Genomic DNA, 15938 nt, shown 5'->3' on the forward strand with positions numbered 1-15938 from the left:
TGGAAGTCATTCTGTGTCTCAGATTCTCTACCATACTGCGGAAAAACTGACCTGCATGAATCTGTACAAGCCTGCCATTCTCACGCAGGGCAACACCCTTGAAGGACTTCTCAGCTAGAGCTGTATGAACTGTAGTCATGTGTGGGCCAGGCATGGTGACCATGGATTCAAAAACTCGTATTTCTCGAGTAAAGAGCCTATCTGCTGTAGGCAGTGTCATCTCTCTTTTTTGGAGTTGCCGAGAGAGGTCGCTGAGCTCTGTGAGCGCATCGTACATCAGTCCCAGATTGCTGACAAACGTTGCAGATGTGAGCACATCATCCAGGCCCTTGTACTTTGCTCTGTCTCTGGAATCCCTGCTCGTGTCGTTTGCAGCATTTGTGAAGTGATCATGAAGCACTCGGTAGTTTTCCCAGACTGCTCTGACGCTCCTTTCACTTGAAGCCACCCAGCGGATGGACAAAACACGCCCTATCACCAGGAGACGCTGTCCGACTGCTTGCGCACACTGCGCTAACTGCCTCTGATTTTTGGGGGAGGCATGGAACAAGGAATAGAGTTTGTCAAAAAAGATCTGGAAATGATTGAGCCCTGAGACCTCCTTGACCACATCCCCAACTGCCAGCTCTAGACGATGATTGGAGCAGTGCCACACAAACAGGCTTGGGAATTTACTACACAACTGGGTAGCAACGCCTGTTCTCTTCCCTAGCATGACTGAAGCCCCATCACATGCAAAAGAAACGAAACACTGACCTAAAAAGTCCTCGTTAAAATCTCTTCCAAGACACTCCATTAACGCCTTTGTGATGTCATCAGCCGTTGTTCCATCCAAGTCGATCAGCTCCCAAAAAAACGTTTCGGGCTCAGCATCAGCTAATGCTGAGCGTAGACACACAACAGCACCGTTTTACCACTAATAGTGGTAGATTCATCGACCAAAACACAGAGTTTTCTTTGGTTTTCTGTAATGTCTTTTGCCATTTTTTTCTTCAGCTCATGAGCCATGTGGTCGATGATTTCGCCACAGGTTTTATTGGAGTGCAAAACCCTGCCCACGTTCAGCCCATTCAGTTTCTGTACATTCAAATCAATTGGCATGTCTGTGAATGGCCGGCTATGTTTGCCAATTTTATATGCCGTTCGAAAAACTCTGATAGTGGTGTCTAATTCAGATTTATGCATAGACTGCACTTGATGTTGAATAGTTTCACGTAAAGCAGATGTAAGGATGTCAGCAGCTTTTACATGGGCTTGTGATTCTTTATGTTCTTTGATTTTTTTTCTCAGGCTAGCTTGTTGTTTGCCCTTGTCAACACCGAAATGAGACACTGCACACTCACCCCATTCAGTTGACAGTTTCAGTCCTTGTCCAGTGTGTATTCCCAAAGATTTGACATCTCTGCATATCCGACATCCTAGCTTCTTATCTTTAAGAAGGAGCCATGCATTGGTCTTGCAAAAATATTGCACCTGGTCCGTTGTCCAGCAGTCAGGTGCATCGCTTTGCCCGGTGTTGGTGGTGGCAGTTGCGCCAGCAGCAGCTAACGTTAGAGGCTCTGGAGGAGGCGGCGGAGCTAGTGCTAATGCTAATGCACTAGAACTTGGAGCAGGAGGCTCAACCAAAGAAAGCTCCCCATCAGACACAATTTCCAACACAGGCACAGCATTCTCTGTATTTGAAGTTTCTTCCGGCGACAACCGCTGTCTTTTTGCACTTTTATTAATCCACGCTAACATTTTAGAAATGCTAATTTGTGACGTGACTTGCTTTCCTTCTCTCGGGGGCGTGCCTGCTCTGTTCTATCACTCTACATAGCCACCCACTGGGTGGGAGTTGCACTGCATAAACACAACACACGTGCATCTAGGTATGTAAATTGTAAAGCATTAAAACATGGTTTTACTAACAGTTTTCAGTATGTTGTTACTTCGGCATTATTATTATTATTATTATTTTGAAACGTGTATTACTATTAAATCACGGTCAAATAGGTTAATTTTGACATAGTCGTTTCCACCACAGTATTTACATGGAGAAGATAAGCCCCGCCCCCTCTCCAGCACGTTCTGTTTGAATGACAGGAGTAAACAGCTGACAGCCGCTGTGAAACTCCAGCGGTTAGAGCGATGAGAATGTCCGTTCGGCACCTCATGACGCATCTACTGAGTACCGGGCGGCTGTATATATATATATGGATGTATAATAAGAACGGCGGGAGAGTGTTGAGTACTGGCACGGTGCATGAGTACCGGAGTACCGCCAGCATGCCGGAACTGAGCAAGAAGTGCCGGTACTCCATGGGTCAGAACCAGAAGTGCCGGTACTGCGTACCGGTGAGTACCGGCCCAATTCCAGCACTGGCTGGAGCAGTGCAGGCTGAGAGGGAGAAAGTCACAGCTTATTGCCTATAGGCTTTAACTCACAACACCGCCGTCTCTATTGCAACGGGACGGTCTAAAAGCACCCGTTGTTTAGGACCGCTTTCTCATGGTTAGACGGGCCAGCACGAGGTGCGTGCATCGCCAGATGCGCCACAGTTCCCTAGACATTGAGGAGCAAGTGGCGGTCAGGGGTGCATACATAAAATTATAGGCTAATTGATCAGAGGTGTGTAGTGGCAAGCAAGCATAGGCAAACTGTGTTTCACCTTGAGGTGAACTCGATAGCAAGTATATATAGGCTGGTCGTACGGACTACAGTCAACTGAGCTGTTGTTTGGATAGAAAGGGCAGGGAAAAAAGTCTGTGGGCTCCGATCGGGGGGGGCACAGCGCCACTAGAAACAAATAGCCTAGTGGTTGTCGCAAGAGGATAAGCTAGTTATCGCTCTTGGACGGCTTTCAGGCACCGATAAATCACTTGTATACAAGGGTGAGGCGTGAGAAGACGCCCCACTGGAGATAATTCCCCACCCCCTCTAAGATCTCTAAAATCCGGACTAAATTGAGCTGGATGAGCTTTGCTGTCGCGCTGGTGTTTATTACGAGTTCATGTTTTGTTTGTCTGATTGTTTGTATGGGGGGTCTATATTGGTTTGTCCCGCCGTCTTGTGTATGTATTGTAACAACTAATAATGAATCAGTCCATAGACAGGGTAAAATGAACTAAACTTTAGTTATCTCACCAAAAGTAAATGACCTGAGAAAAATAAATAATATAAAGATGCAAAGCAAAATTCTGGTCGTATAAATGTGCTGCCAAATGAAAATAAATAGCAAAAGAGTGTTTTTATGTCCTGCCTCTGAGTGTGCAGGGGAAAATGTAAACAAGAAGCCCACTGTTCAAGGTGAGCGCTAGGTGTAGGAAGAAAAGAAGATTATATTGCTTTAAGAATCCATTCTTAGATGGTATTGCTGGTATGTTAAGATATGTTAGTGACCTTGTATAAACCCTATGCCCCGTCCTGCGCCCCGAAACCCTCAGAGACCTGCCTGAGGAGATCAGGGTTGCAACATCTGTTTTTTTAGGTCAATGTTGTATTATTTGTTTAAATTATTCTTAAATCTATATATTGTATAGTAATAATGAATAAAAACGTAATGTATTGAGCACATTCCAAAACAAAGCAGATAAGACAGAACAAGACTCAGACATAATACTAATTGTTGTTGAAACCTTTTGCGCTGTTGCAGCCAAATGGAATCTGTGTTGATTGTCTATTCCAACTGGCCACTGGAATCAGAGAATTAATATAAGTTGAAGTTCAATTACAGTTTTAAAAATAGTTTAACATTCTTTATTAAACTGCTTCAAATTATTTCTCGTATCAACCAATTGGTCTCCATAGACAATACTAAAATTAAAATAGTTGTTATACTGACAAGTTTTCTGAAACCGAGCTTATGAACAACAGAGTAAAGGTCGCTGGTTAAGCCAGGATCAATATATTTGTTGACGTTTTTATTGTGTGCATAATAAATGTTAAATTAATTGAGCAATTCTTTAAAAGTATAATGTTGCAATCTCTTTAAAATAAGTAATTACAGTTACAAAATAGGTGTTGTTTTCCAAGGGCCTATCCTTCACAGGCCCACACTTTGAATCATAACACTCCCAAGTCCTACAGAAACTCAGTATCATTTTGAGTTGCAAGCCAAATCCAGGGGTTCTACTCGAGCCCAATTTTAAATACCATAAAGAAAAGTGTTGAACCCAGCTCGAGCTAAATGTCAAATGTATTTAATTAATGTGCAAGTGTTTTGATTTATTTAAAATGTTCCAGTCTAGCTTCCTTCGAGTTTAGTGTAAACAACATATTGGTTCTCATAACATTCCCACTGCTGTGCTGTCCCAAATGTTTTAAACCTTGGGCAGACAAGCGCACACACACACACACACACACACACACACACACACACACACACACACACACACACACACACCACACACACACACACACACACACACACACACACACACACACACACACATACACACACACACACACACACACACACACACACACACACACACACACACACACACACACACACACACTTTGGATGAGTAGTCACTTTATCCAAATTGTAAATTGTTGCCTTCTTTAAAGTTATTAGTAATTCAAGATTAATTATTAAATTAAATTAGGTACATAACATAGAATAAACAAAATAACTTTGATTTGATGATTTTGTTCACAACATTAGACCTTGTCCTCTAATCTCTACTAGAATAAGATAGGTGTGCATGTTTGGGTGTGGAACACTCCTGTAATGTACCTAATCTTGTTATCCTTTTCATTACAGAGTTGGGAAAATGGTGTATTGATTAGATTCTGATCCGTGCAAGTCCAATTTTGACTGACTTTAGTTCTAATGTTAATTTGATTTCAACCCATAAGTAATTATTTAGATTAACTCAACATTTCACATGATGGATTAGTGCTCCACATTTTTCCCACTAATTTAACTTACAATTAGGCCAATGGTAAAGAGAGACATTGATGACCTTGTGTCCCTTTTGTTGGTACGTGGTTCCATTCTGTCTATGGCCTTGGACGATTTCACTAAGAGTCACCCAGTTCTGACAGTCCGGCTGAGTGCAGTCACAGAGATGCTATGGCTGCTCTACATGAAATGACATTAATGGTCTGGTCCGAGAATGGACACCATGCCCTGCTCCCAGAGACAATGACGCTCCTCAAACTGAACAATACTGTCTCACGTGGGCCACTCCCCCCATCAAGCCATGAACTGAAAGCTTGACATCTGCTTTGAACACCTGGAAGCCTCCCGGTCACACCAGCACCAACCCTTGGGTCAGTCAGATGGGACTAACGGCTTAGCTTAGGGCATTTGGTTCAGAAATATGACTCTCGTTACCCCAGAGTGGGTTTTTTTTTTTAAGGCTATTCATACTGCTATGCAGAGGATGCCTGTAAGTTGGCAAGCTGTTAAAAGCCCCTACTATTTTTAAAATAGGCCTAATGTCAGGGGCCTCTTAATGTCTAGTTCTACATGTATTCACATTATATGGACAATGTTTCCACCTGGTGAAACTAAAGGCTGCACGGTACTCAGGCTACAATACGACCATTCTGTTCTGCTCTAACGATTCAATTGATAGATTCTACATCAAAACAATTAGCTTTTATTGTTTCCAATGATAACGTCATCTTAAGTGGAGGAATGCAAACCTGTTTTCAAATGTAAGGTTTTGAATTTGTTTGACATTCCTCAGTAATGACACCCTCAGACACCCACTATCATTCATGCTATGCCTTCAGTGGTAACTCAGATGTTAAAGGGATGAAGCTTTTCCTCCCAAATCAGATATGCTTTGTTTTTCAACAAAGGTATATAGTTCCTGCATAATATATGTTTCTCACAATTGTTTTTTTGTAAGCTGCACACAGGTGATACTGAGTCTTCTCGAGTAATAGATTACACCATGCTTAAATAGACTCCTAAGTTATTATTTCATATGTGACATATGTAAGAAAGGGGAGGGAAGAGTCAATTATATTGAGTAATTGATTTCATATTGGAACATTTATTTCTCAAACCTGTTTTATGGAAGAGGAAAATATTTCTGATAAACTAATCTTTTATCAAACGGTAAATGGTGAATTAATATAACATTTAGAATCATTGAGAAGGGGTGATATCCACAGGGACTAGCTCACCTTTAAATTACAATAACATTTCTCTACTTTGGACTGATGAGTATATGATCCTTGCATGTTAAATGACTAACACAAACCTTACATTTATGCATGTGCATGTGTCAGGAAGGCTCCCAAATAATTCTGAGGGGCCTATCCTATTTTTGTATTTAAATGATAATGTGCTAATCCATTACTTTGAGTTGTCTGCACTCAGGAAAACATCCCTATCAAGTGTTAACCCAATAACTAGGACAGCTCTGAAGGCCAAGGGTCAGAGAGAGAGGGTCACACTCTCCGGCTGCAGAGGACACCCCCAGCCACGGGCAAGGAGGCACGAGGTCGTTCGAGATGAGAGGATTCTAATCTTCAACTATCTGAGGAGATGGGATGCTTCTTCACCATTCTGCTCGGTGGGCTCAGGGAGACAACCCTGCGGGACGAGCGAGGACTTCAGAGGCTTCATACAAGGTTCCTTGTTTCTTGGAGGAGCAGATGTCTTCCTAACCTCTCCCATCCCGGGGGGAGAACTGGATGCGCCACTTGGAATACGCAGTTTTGTCTGGCACTGCTCTCAAGCAGATAACAGAAGGAATGCAGGCGGATGAGCCTCCGTTTCACTGGGGGGATCAACCACAGTGCTCACTAATGAGCCACACAAAAGCAGAGCAATTGGGGGGTTTAAATATGGCGCTCTGATGAAGAAGAGTTTGAGCCAATCAGCACCTTAGTGCTAATCTACAGTATCAGGATGCCTTTACACACCAGACACTCTTTGTCATAAAGAGAGGAGGAGAACGAGTCAGAAAGACTGAAGGACACGTTTTTCCAGCTCTCGTACAAAGATGAACTTTGAATTGATTTTATATCTTGGATGGTTACATATGTACAATTAATGACTGTCTTTATATTTCCAATGACCAGACATGTGTTGAATAGTGGTGATTAATATATTTTTGCCGGATCAGATTACACTTTCGCACTAAACAAAATGTATTCAGATTATAAAGTATTGAATCATAATATATTTCTACTATTATCACAGATAATGTTAATATCCTTAATCGTCCAGCAATCAGGCTTAACAACACTACTCTTTCATGTATTATCCATGCATGGAAAGACCTACAATGATGTTTCAAGTACTGGATTAATTTCAGTTTTGGCCCAAAATTAATATTTATAATATTTCATATAACAATTGTGTAGCATATTTGATCCTCAAATTAGAGAAGTATAATTTAAAGAAATTGATATTCTATATTGATATTCACACTCGGTTCGCAACCGAGTGTGAAGCGGCTGGGATGAGGATCAGCACCTCCAAATCTGAGGCCATGGTTCTCAGCAGGAAACCGATGGACTGTCCACTTCAAGTAGGGAATGAGTCCTTACCCCAAGTGAAGGAGTTCAAGTATCTCGGGGTCTTGTTCTCGAGTGAGGGAACAATGGAGCGTGAGATGGGCCGGAGAATCGGAGCAGCGGGAGCGGTACTGCAGTCGCTTTACCTCACCGTTGTGACGAAAAGGGAGCTGAGCCAGAAGGCAAAGCTCTCTGTCTACCGGGCCATTTTCGTTCCTACCCTCACCTATGGTCATGAAGGATGGGTCATGACCGAAAGAACGAGATCGCGGATACAAGCGGCCGAGATGGGTTTTCTCCGCAGGCTGGTTGGTGTCTCCCTTAGGGATAAGGTGAGAAGTTCGGTCATCAGGGAGGGACTCAGAGTTGAGCCGCTCCTCCTTCGCGTCGAAAGGAGCCAGTTGAGGTGGTTCGGGCACCTAGTTAGGATGCCACCTGGGCGCCTCCCTAGGGAGGTGTTCCAGGCACGTCCAGCTGGGAAGAGACCAAGGGGTAGACCTAGGACCAGGTGGAGGGATTATATCTCTTCGCTGGCCTGGGAGCGCCTTGGGATCCCCCAGTCAGAGCTGGTTGATGTCGCCAGGGAAAAGAAAGTTTGGGGCTCTCTGCTGGAACTGCTACCCCCGCGACCCGACCACGGATAAGCGGGAGAAGATGGATGGATGGATGGATATTCTATATTCAACATTAGATAAACACAGAAGAATCCTTTCCAAGTACCATAAGTAGATGCTCAGGTAAGTATGGCTAATAGGAATAATTGATAGACTTCATTTGGTACAGATCAGTGGTAGCATTCACAAATGTAATAATTCAAGTTTTAAGAATGTTTAATCCTTCCTTTCCAGGTTTTTACAAAAGTCTTTGAATATTTGCCTAACTTTTCCTTTTCAGATTTTGAACAATGTACTTGACTAAAATGAATGTATTGATTTAACTAAGTGCCTTACTCTTGACTAAAGCGTATTTAAGTAAACGTAAAAGTAATCCTAAAATTGAGGACACTGCACTTTTGCAGATTACAGATTGATCAAATCACCAGTGTGAATTCTATACTCTAACTGTGAATGTTTATCTGGATCTCTTACGATCCTGAGTTTTAAAATGCTTTTGACTAGTGATTGCCTTGAAGTAAATCTTTAAAGCGGCAAGCTGGTTTTGATTTTATAGTTTGATGAATGAAATTAACTAATGGTAAATGATAAAAGATATAAGTTTAAAACAAATATTTTTGCTATTGTGCACCTGTGTTTTATGTGTGTTCATTATTAGGCTTTTGACAAAGGATGATCAAACACTGATGAGAGATGATTTTTCTATTATGATTGGCTGTATCAATCATTGTGATTGAATTTTTCAATCTTAATGTGATTGTTATTGATGTAATTGATGTTGTGTAAGTCCACACTCAAATCTGAAGATTCCCATTGATTTAAGTAATAAGTCCCGCTTATCCGTGGTCGGGTCGCGGGGGTAGCAGTTCCAGCAGAGAGCCCCAAACTTTCTTTTCCCTGGCGACATCAACCAGCTCTGACTGGGGGATCCCAAGGCGCTCCCAGGCCAGCGAAGAGATATAATCCCTCCACCTGGTCCTAGGTCTACCCCTTGGTCTCTTCCCAGCTGGACGTGCCTGGAACACCTCCCTAGGGAGGCGCCCAGGTGGCATCCTAAGAAGGTGCCCGAACCACCTCAACTGGCTCCTTTCGACGCGAAGGAGGAGCGGCTCAACTCCGAGTCCCTCCCTGATGACCGAACTTCTCACCTTATCCCTAAGGGAGACACCAGCCACCCTGCGGAGAAAACCCATCTCGGCCGCTTGTATCCGCGATCTCGTTCTTTCGGTCATGACCCATCCTTCATGACCATAGGTGAGGGTAGGAACGAAAATGGCCCGGTAGACAGAGAGCTTTGCCTTCTGGCCCAGCTCCCTTTTCGTCACAACGGTGCGTCAAAGCGACTGCAGTACCGCTCCCGCTGCTCCGATTCTCCGGCCCATCTCATGCTCCATTGTTCCCTCACTCGAGAACAAGACCCCGAGATACTTGAACTCCTTCACTTGGGGTAAGGACTCATTCCCTACTTGAAGTGGACAGTCCATCGGTTTCCTGCTGAGAACCATGGCCTCAGATTTGGAGGTGCTGATCCTCATCCCAGCCGCTTCACACTCGGTTGCGAACCGATCCAGTGAGTGCTGAAGGTCGCAGACCAATGAAGCCATTAGAACCACATCATCTGCAAAAAGCAGTGGTGCAATCCTTAGTCCACCGTAACTGCAGACCCCCTCCCCATGACTACGCCTCGAAATCCGATCCATGTATATTACAAACAGGATTGGTGACAAAGCGCAGCCCTGGCGGAGGCCAACCCTCACCGGAAATGGGTCCGACTTACTGCCGAGGACCCGGACACAGCTCTCGCTTTGGGAGTACAGAGATTGGATGGCCCTGAGTAGAGACCCCCTCACCCCATACTCCCGCAGCACCTCCCCACAGTAACTCCCTGGGAACTCGGTCATACGCCTTCTCCAAGTCTACAAAACACATGTAGACCGGATAAGCGTACTCCCAGGCCCCCTCCAGGATCCTTGCGAGAGTAAAAAGCTGATCCGTCGTTCCACGACCAGGACGGAATCCGCATTGTTCCTCCTCAATCTGAGGTTCGACAATCGGCTGACCCTCCTTTCAAGTACCTTAGAGTAAACTTTCCCGGGAAGGCTGAGTAGTGTGATGCCTCTGTAATTGGCACACACCCTCTGATCCCCCTTTTTAAAAAGGGGAACCACCACCCCGGTCTGCCACTCCTTCGGTACCGTTTCCGACTTCCACGCAACGTTGATGAGACGTGTCAACCATGACAGTCCCTCAACACCCAGAGCCTTCAGCATTTCCGGGCGGGATCTCATCCACCCCCGGGGCTTTGCCACTGTGGAGTTGATTTAAGTATTGAACTAAATATTATTAGACTAAGGGTTTTAGATTATCAAACTTGATAAAAGAAAGAAACTTTAGATTATCAAAATTGATAAAAAGGAAGAAGAAACTGTTGTGAAATATTTTCCAAGGCCCATAACTTTGACCCAGTTTATCAGTTCACAACTGTCCTGACTGAGCACACGCACCTCGTAACCTTGGCTGCTGTGCTCTTAGTGTTCTGTCTCCCTGTTCCTGCCTGTTGACGTCAGCTGATAGAGGTGTTATGATTTTATCTTGTGTATTGCAGCAGTTGATGATGCTCTCAGAACTAGTTAAATACATGGGTCTGAGGTAGAGTTCTGGAGAATTGACGTGGGCAACCTCTACCGTTGAAGTCAGAACCTCTGGCTCTTGGACTTGTGATGTGAATCCTCCGGCCGTACACTCCAAATAAACCATCAGTGTTTGACATCAAAGCTACTGCTCCTACCGTGTCTCCTTCCTGAGTCGGTGACTCCCACTGCGTTGCTACACAGAAGTTTCCCTTACACTGGTCTCTGACAGGAGCAGATTGCAGGTTGAAAAAACCCTCAGCTCCGAGCTCGGCAGAATCTGCACCTGGCTCGCCGATAATAAATTATCATTACACCTGGGTAAAACAGAGTCCATTCTCTTCGGTTCGAAACATAATCTCAGCAAATCCGACCGACTTCTCAGTTGCAGTGGGTGACATTATTGTCACAAGTAAGAAGGAAATTACATACCTAGGATCTATTCTTGAGGCAAACCTCTCCTGTGACAAAATGGCATCAATGTAATAAAAAAAGTCAATCAAAGAACTAGATTCCTATACCGGATCTCCTCTCTGGTAAACAAAACACCCTGAAAACTCTGGCAGGAGCACTCATTCAAGGGGTACTATGACTATGCTTGCACGTCATGGTACGATAGCACCTCCAAGGCGCTAAAAATAAAACTTCAAACATCGCAAAATAAACTGGTCAGACTACTGCTTGACCTTTCATCTAGAACCCCACCTCACCTCTGCCCACTTTGACAACCTAGGATGGCTTAGAGTAGACGACAGAGTACAGCTACTTGCAAATGGGCCTGGTCTACAAGATCCACTACACCTCTATGGTACCCATGTACATGTCCAAAATTCTTCCCAAAGGTCAAGGAATACCATGATCATAACACCAGAGGGAGCTCCCACAAATCATGTGAAACCCCAGATTTGGCACAAAAAAGGGGGAATACACGTTTCGCAATTATGCCACATCAAGGTGGAACGCTCTTCCCACAACTGTAAAGGAAAGTAAAACTATACTTACCTTCAAAACCTCTCTTAAAGAGCACCTTCGGGGGAGAGCATTGCTAAATGTCCGGTTAGGATGTATTAGAACGAAATCTAAAATGAAAATTGTAAATAAGCCATCTGTATGTCAAATATGTCTTATATGTCTTAAATGATATGATGAATTGGAAATGGGGGACCCTGATGTAAACAAGACGAAAGTCTTTCTCTGGTCTGCATCCCCTTAACAATTGTATGTTTTGAGCTGTACTGTACTGTACCCAATATACAAGCTGTTAATAAACTTTTCAATCAATCAATCAGTTATCAATGCATTCACATTGCCCGCCATGAACTTCCGGGGAACGATCCTCGTCTACATGAACCACGTGACGATAACCGTTTTTGGACTTCCGTTGTCGTAACTCTTCTATCTATATGGCACTGGGCTAAACCAGAGGTGCCCAGTACGTCGACCGCGGTCGACCATCGCGAGTCATTCAAATCCAGTTCCGTTAGAATTAGGCAAAACAGGTTTTGATCCCTCCTCCCTTGGCCTCCCTGCCACTTAATTCAGGAGTTTACTTGATTGACAGAAAAAGCGACCTATCGCTTTCCAGTCTGTTAACCCAGAATGCAAAGCGATACAAAATCAGTCAAGTGCCAGGAAAACTCAAACTCAAAACTCAAAGAGACAAACAACAAATTTGAGTGCGGGACCGAGCAAAAAGCTAAAGACATACCACTTCCACCCAGAATGGGAGGAAGAATATTGTTTGTGATGTCACATTCAAAGGTTTATTTGCCTTATTTGTAAAGCAAGCGTCGCTCTGCCAAAAGAAAGGTAACGTGGAGAGGCATTATCGGAGTGTTCACAAGGCATAGCAGCGACTTCCCTCCCACTGTGATAATCTGTGGCCTTTGTTTTGTGTAGCGTTATTGTGAACAGATAGCTGGTTTTAAGAGCCTGTATTTTTGGTTATATCATCTTTATTTTGAATTTATTATTAAAATCAACCTCTTACCAAGAACACCTGGTTTCGTGTTGCTTCCCTTTTACCCTAAGCGAGCTGGGGATGTAACATATTTGGGGGCTCGTCATTTCTAATCAGGTTGGTAATTTGATAAATTCGAATCAGATGGTACATTTGTAAGCTTAGGTTAAATGGCGTTATTTGGCTGTGAGTCAGTTGAATTATGTCCTTCGCTTGAAGGAATAGACAAGTGTCGAAAAGACCATTTATTTCAGATCGCAGATCATTTTAGTCTCACGGTAAAGAAAAATGTGATAAAAGATGAGCTTAAGGCTCAGGTCATAGATCAGTTGGTGGAAAGGGGTGTCGATGCACTATCCACAGCAAGTGATGGCTCTCAAGATGTGGTGAGGATTAAAGTCCGCATAGCACGTCTTGAGATAGAGGCTAAGGAGCGGGCCGGGCAGGCACAGCTACAGTTTCAGCTGGAAATAAGGAAGCTGGAGCTGGATGCGCAGACACACGCACCAGCCCCACCCGCAGGTATGACACCCAGTTCCACTAACTTGAATTCTGTTGGCTTTGATATTAGCAGAAATATTTCTTTGGTTCCGGTATTCCGTGAGACTAACAAACATATGTGGAGTTCGGCAGGGAAAAGGGAAGCATGTCGATAAATGGGTCACAACATGTAAAGCGAATGATTTTGCTTCTCTGCGAGAATTGCTTCTGTTAGAAGAATTTAAGAAATGTTTGCCGGATCGTATTGTGGTGTAGTGTTTTACTGTCGCGAACCTGGGCATGTCATCGCCAACTGTTTGTCGCTGAAACGCAAAGAGCAGCCGCAGTCAGGCACATTTTGAGTCCTTAGAGTCCTTATGAGTCCTTAGAGTCCTTATGAGTCCTTGTGAGTCCTTATGAGTTTGTTAGTCCTTAAGAGTCCTTCAGAGTCCGTTAGTCCTTAAGAGTCCTTATGAGTCCGTTATAGTCCTTCAGAGTCTGTTAGTCCTTCAGAGTCCTTATGAGTCCTTATGAGTTTGTTAGTCCTTCAGAGTCCGTTAGTCCTTCAGAGTCCTTATGAGTTTGTTAGTCCTTAAGAGTCCTTATTAGTCCTTCAGAGTCCGTTAGTCCTTCAGAGTCCTTATGAGTCCTTATGAGTTTGTTAGTCCTTCAGAGTCAGTTAGTCCTTATGAGTCCTCCAGAGTCCGTTAGTCCTTGAGAGGTCAAACATTTTCTTTAAGGGCAAATGTTTGATTTTTCGTTGGGGGGGAGGTGTTACGACCCTGGTCGTTATGTGTATTGTGTGTAGAGATTTCCTTCGAGTCTTTTAGTCCTTCAGAATTATTAGGTAGGTTTAGTAGTAGGCATGGTTAACAAAACTGTGAGTTTGTGTCTTAAGGGGGGGGGGTGTCACGGCTGCTGCTGCTGTCTGCTCGTTAACCTATCTGGGATTGTTTTCAGCTGTGTACCGTACACCCCAGCGCGTGCACTACGCTCTGCATCAGCCAAACGACTCGTTGCGCCCTCGCTGCGAGGGGGACCCAAGTTCCCATCGGCGAAAACACGTGGGTTTGCTATCCTGCTCCAAGATGGTGGAAATGAGCTCCCCATTGACATCAGGACGGCAGATAGCTTGCACATCTTCCGGCGCAAACTGAAAAACTCATCTCTTTCGACTCCACTTCGAGCGTTAGAACGATTAACGAAGCACTTTTATACCATAAAGGACTGGCTTATCTAAAGCCAGTTGAGTAGCACTTGAAATGTTTGGCTCTATGAAACCTGATATACTTATATGATTCTGTTTTCTTCAAGGTTGTGTCTTCCTGGTCGAATGTACTTATTGTAAGTCGCTTTGGACAAAAGCGTCAGCTAAATGCAATGTAATGTAATGTAATGTAATGTATGGTATATGAGATGTGCCGTTGCCCGGACGCCATTGGATGCCAGTTTCCTGTCCCTCCTCCGGTAGGCGTGACCGAAGATCTGGATTGGAGCAGGTCGGGCCCGACTCACCAATCCCTGCCCACACCTTCCGGGGACTCTTACAAGAGTGTGTGCATCTCAGTTAGACAGGAGAGGTCTGAATCTGTGTCAGACGTCTCTCTGTGCTCTCCTTATGTTCTGTGTCAGTTCTGTGTAGCTCTGCGCTAGTTCTGCTACAGTGGTTAGTTAGGGTGTGTGTTTTGTGTGTATTCTGTGATTTGTGACGGCGTCGAACTTGTGCGAGACGCCTCACTTTTAGCCTTAAGTGCCCATAGTGTGCTATGACTGTGATAATCTGTGGCCTTTGTTTTGTGTGTAGCGTTATTGTGATCAGATAGCTGGTTTTAAGAGCCTGTATTTTTGGTTATATCATCTTTATTTTGAATTTATTATTAAAATCAACCTCTTACCAGAACACCTGGTTTCGTGTTGCTTTCCTTTTACCCTAAGCGAGCTGGGGACGTAACAAATGTAAAAAATAATCCAAATAAAAACCTTCGAATGAGAAGGTGTGTCCAACATTTTGACTGGTAGCCTATGTATGTGATCAAAGTTTTTCAAATGCTGCAGCAACTGTGTGTGTGTGTGTGTGTGTGTGTGTGTGTGTGTGTGTGTGTGTGTGTGTGTGTGGGTGTGTGTGTGTGTGTGTGTGTGGTGTGTTTGTGTGTGTGTGTGTGTGGTGTGTGTGTGGTACATTCCTGCTTTTTTTTCAATGTTCTGCCAATGAAACTGCCACCCTGTCAGGACACAGAACTGATAAACACTCACACCCATAAACACAGATGCGTGGACTCATTTGGCATGAATTCAGTATCATTTTCCTTGGAATATGACTCCTCCCAGGTAATGATTGCACAATGACCCACAGCATCTCTGTTCTTTAGACATTAAATAGAGTAGTGTTTGTCAGTCCCAATATACATACAAGAATATTCTGGATTTAGTAGCCAATTCTAAAAAAAGGTTTTGTATCCTTTCTTTATTTTAGTTAAGATTAACATTGACAATATCAAGCTGTATATTGTGCAATTGTTTATTATTTTTGGAAAACTCCATATATTTATAAAAACAAATGGTCAGGAACTAAGCCAACAATGTATAAATTAATTGAATGCTTATAGCACAATCTAAACTAAAAACTAAAACATTTGTTAAGACCTTGAAGTTATTAAGTAATATAGTAACACAAAACTCTGGCTTTATCATGCAATATGTGTTTAATATATTTGTTGTTGCGGTAAAGATTACAGCATTTGTAGAGTATAACTTATTCTTGTATTTTTTAATAACAGGGTTTAATG

The sequence above is a fragment of the Gymnodraco acuticeps genome, unplaced genomic scaffold (assembly GCF_902827175.1).
Source record: "Gymnodraco acuticeps unplaced genomic scaffold, fGymAcu1.1, whole genome shotgun sequence".
Taxonomy (NCBI): domain Eukaryota; kingdom Metazoa; phylum Chordata; class Actinopteri; order Perciformes; family Bathydraconidae; genus Gymnodraco; species Gymnodraco acuticeps.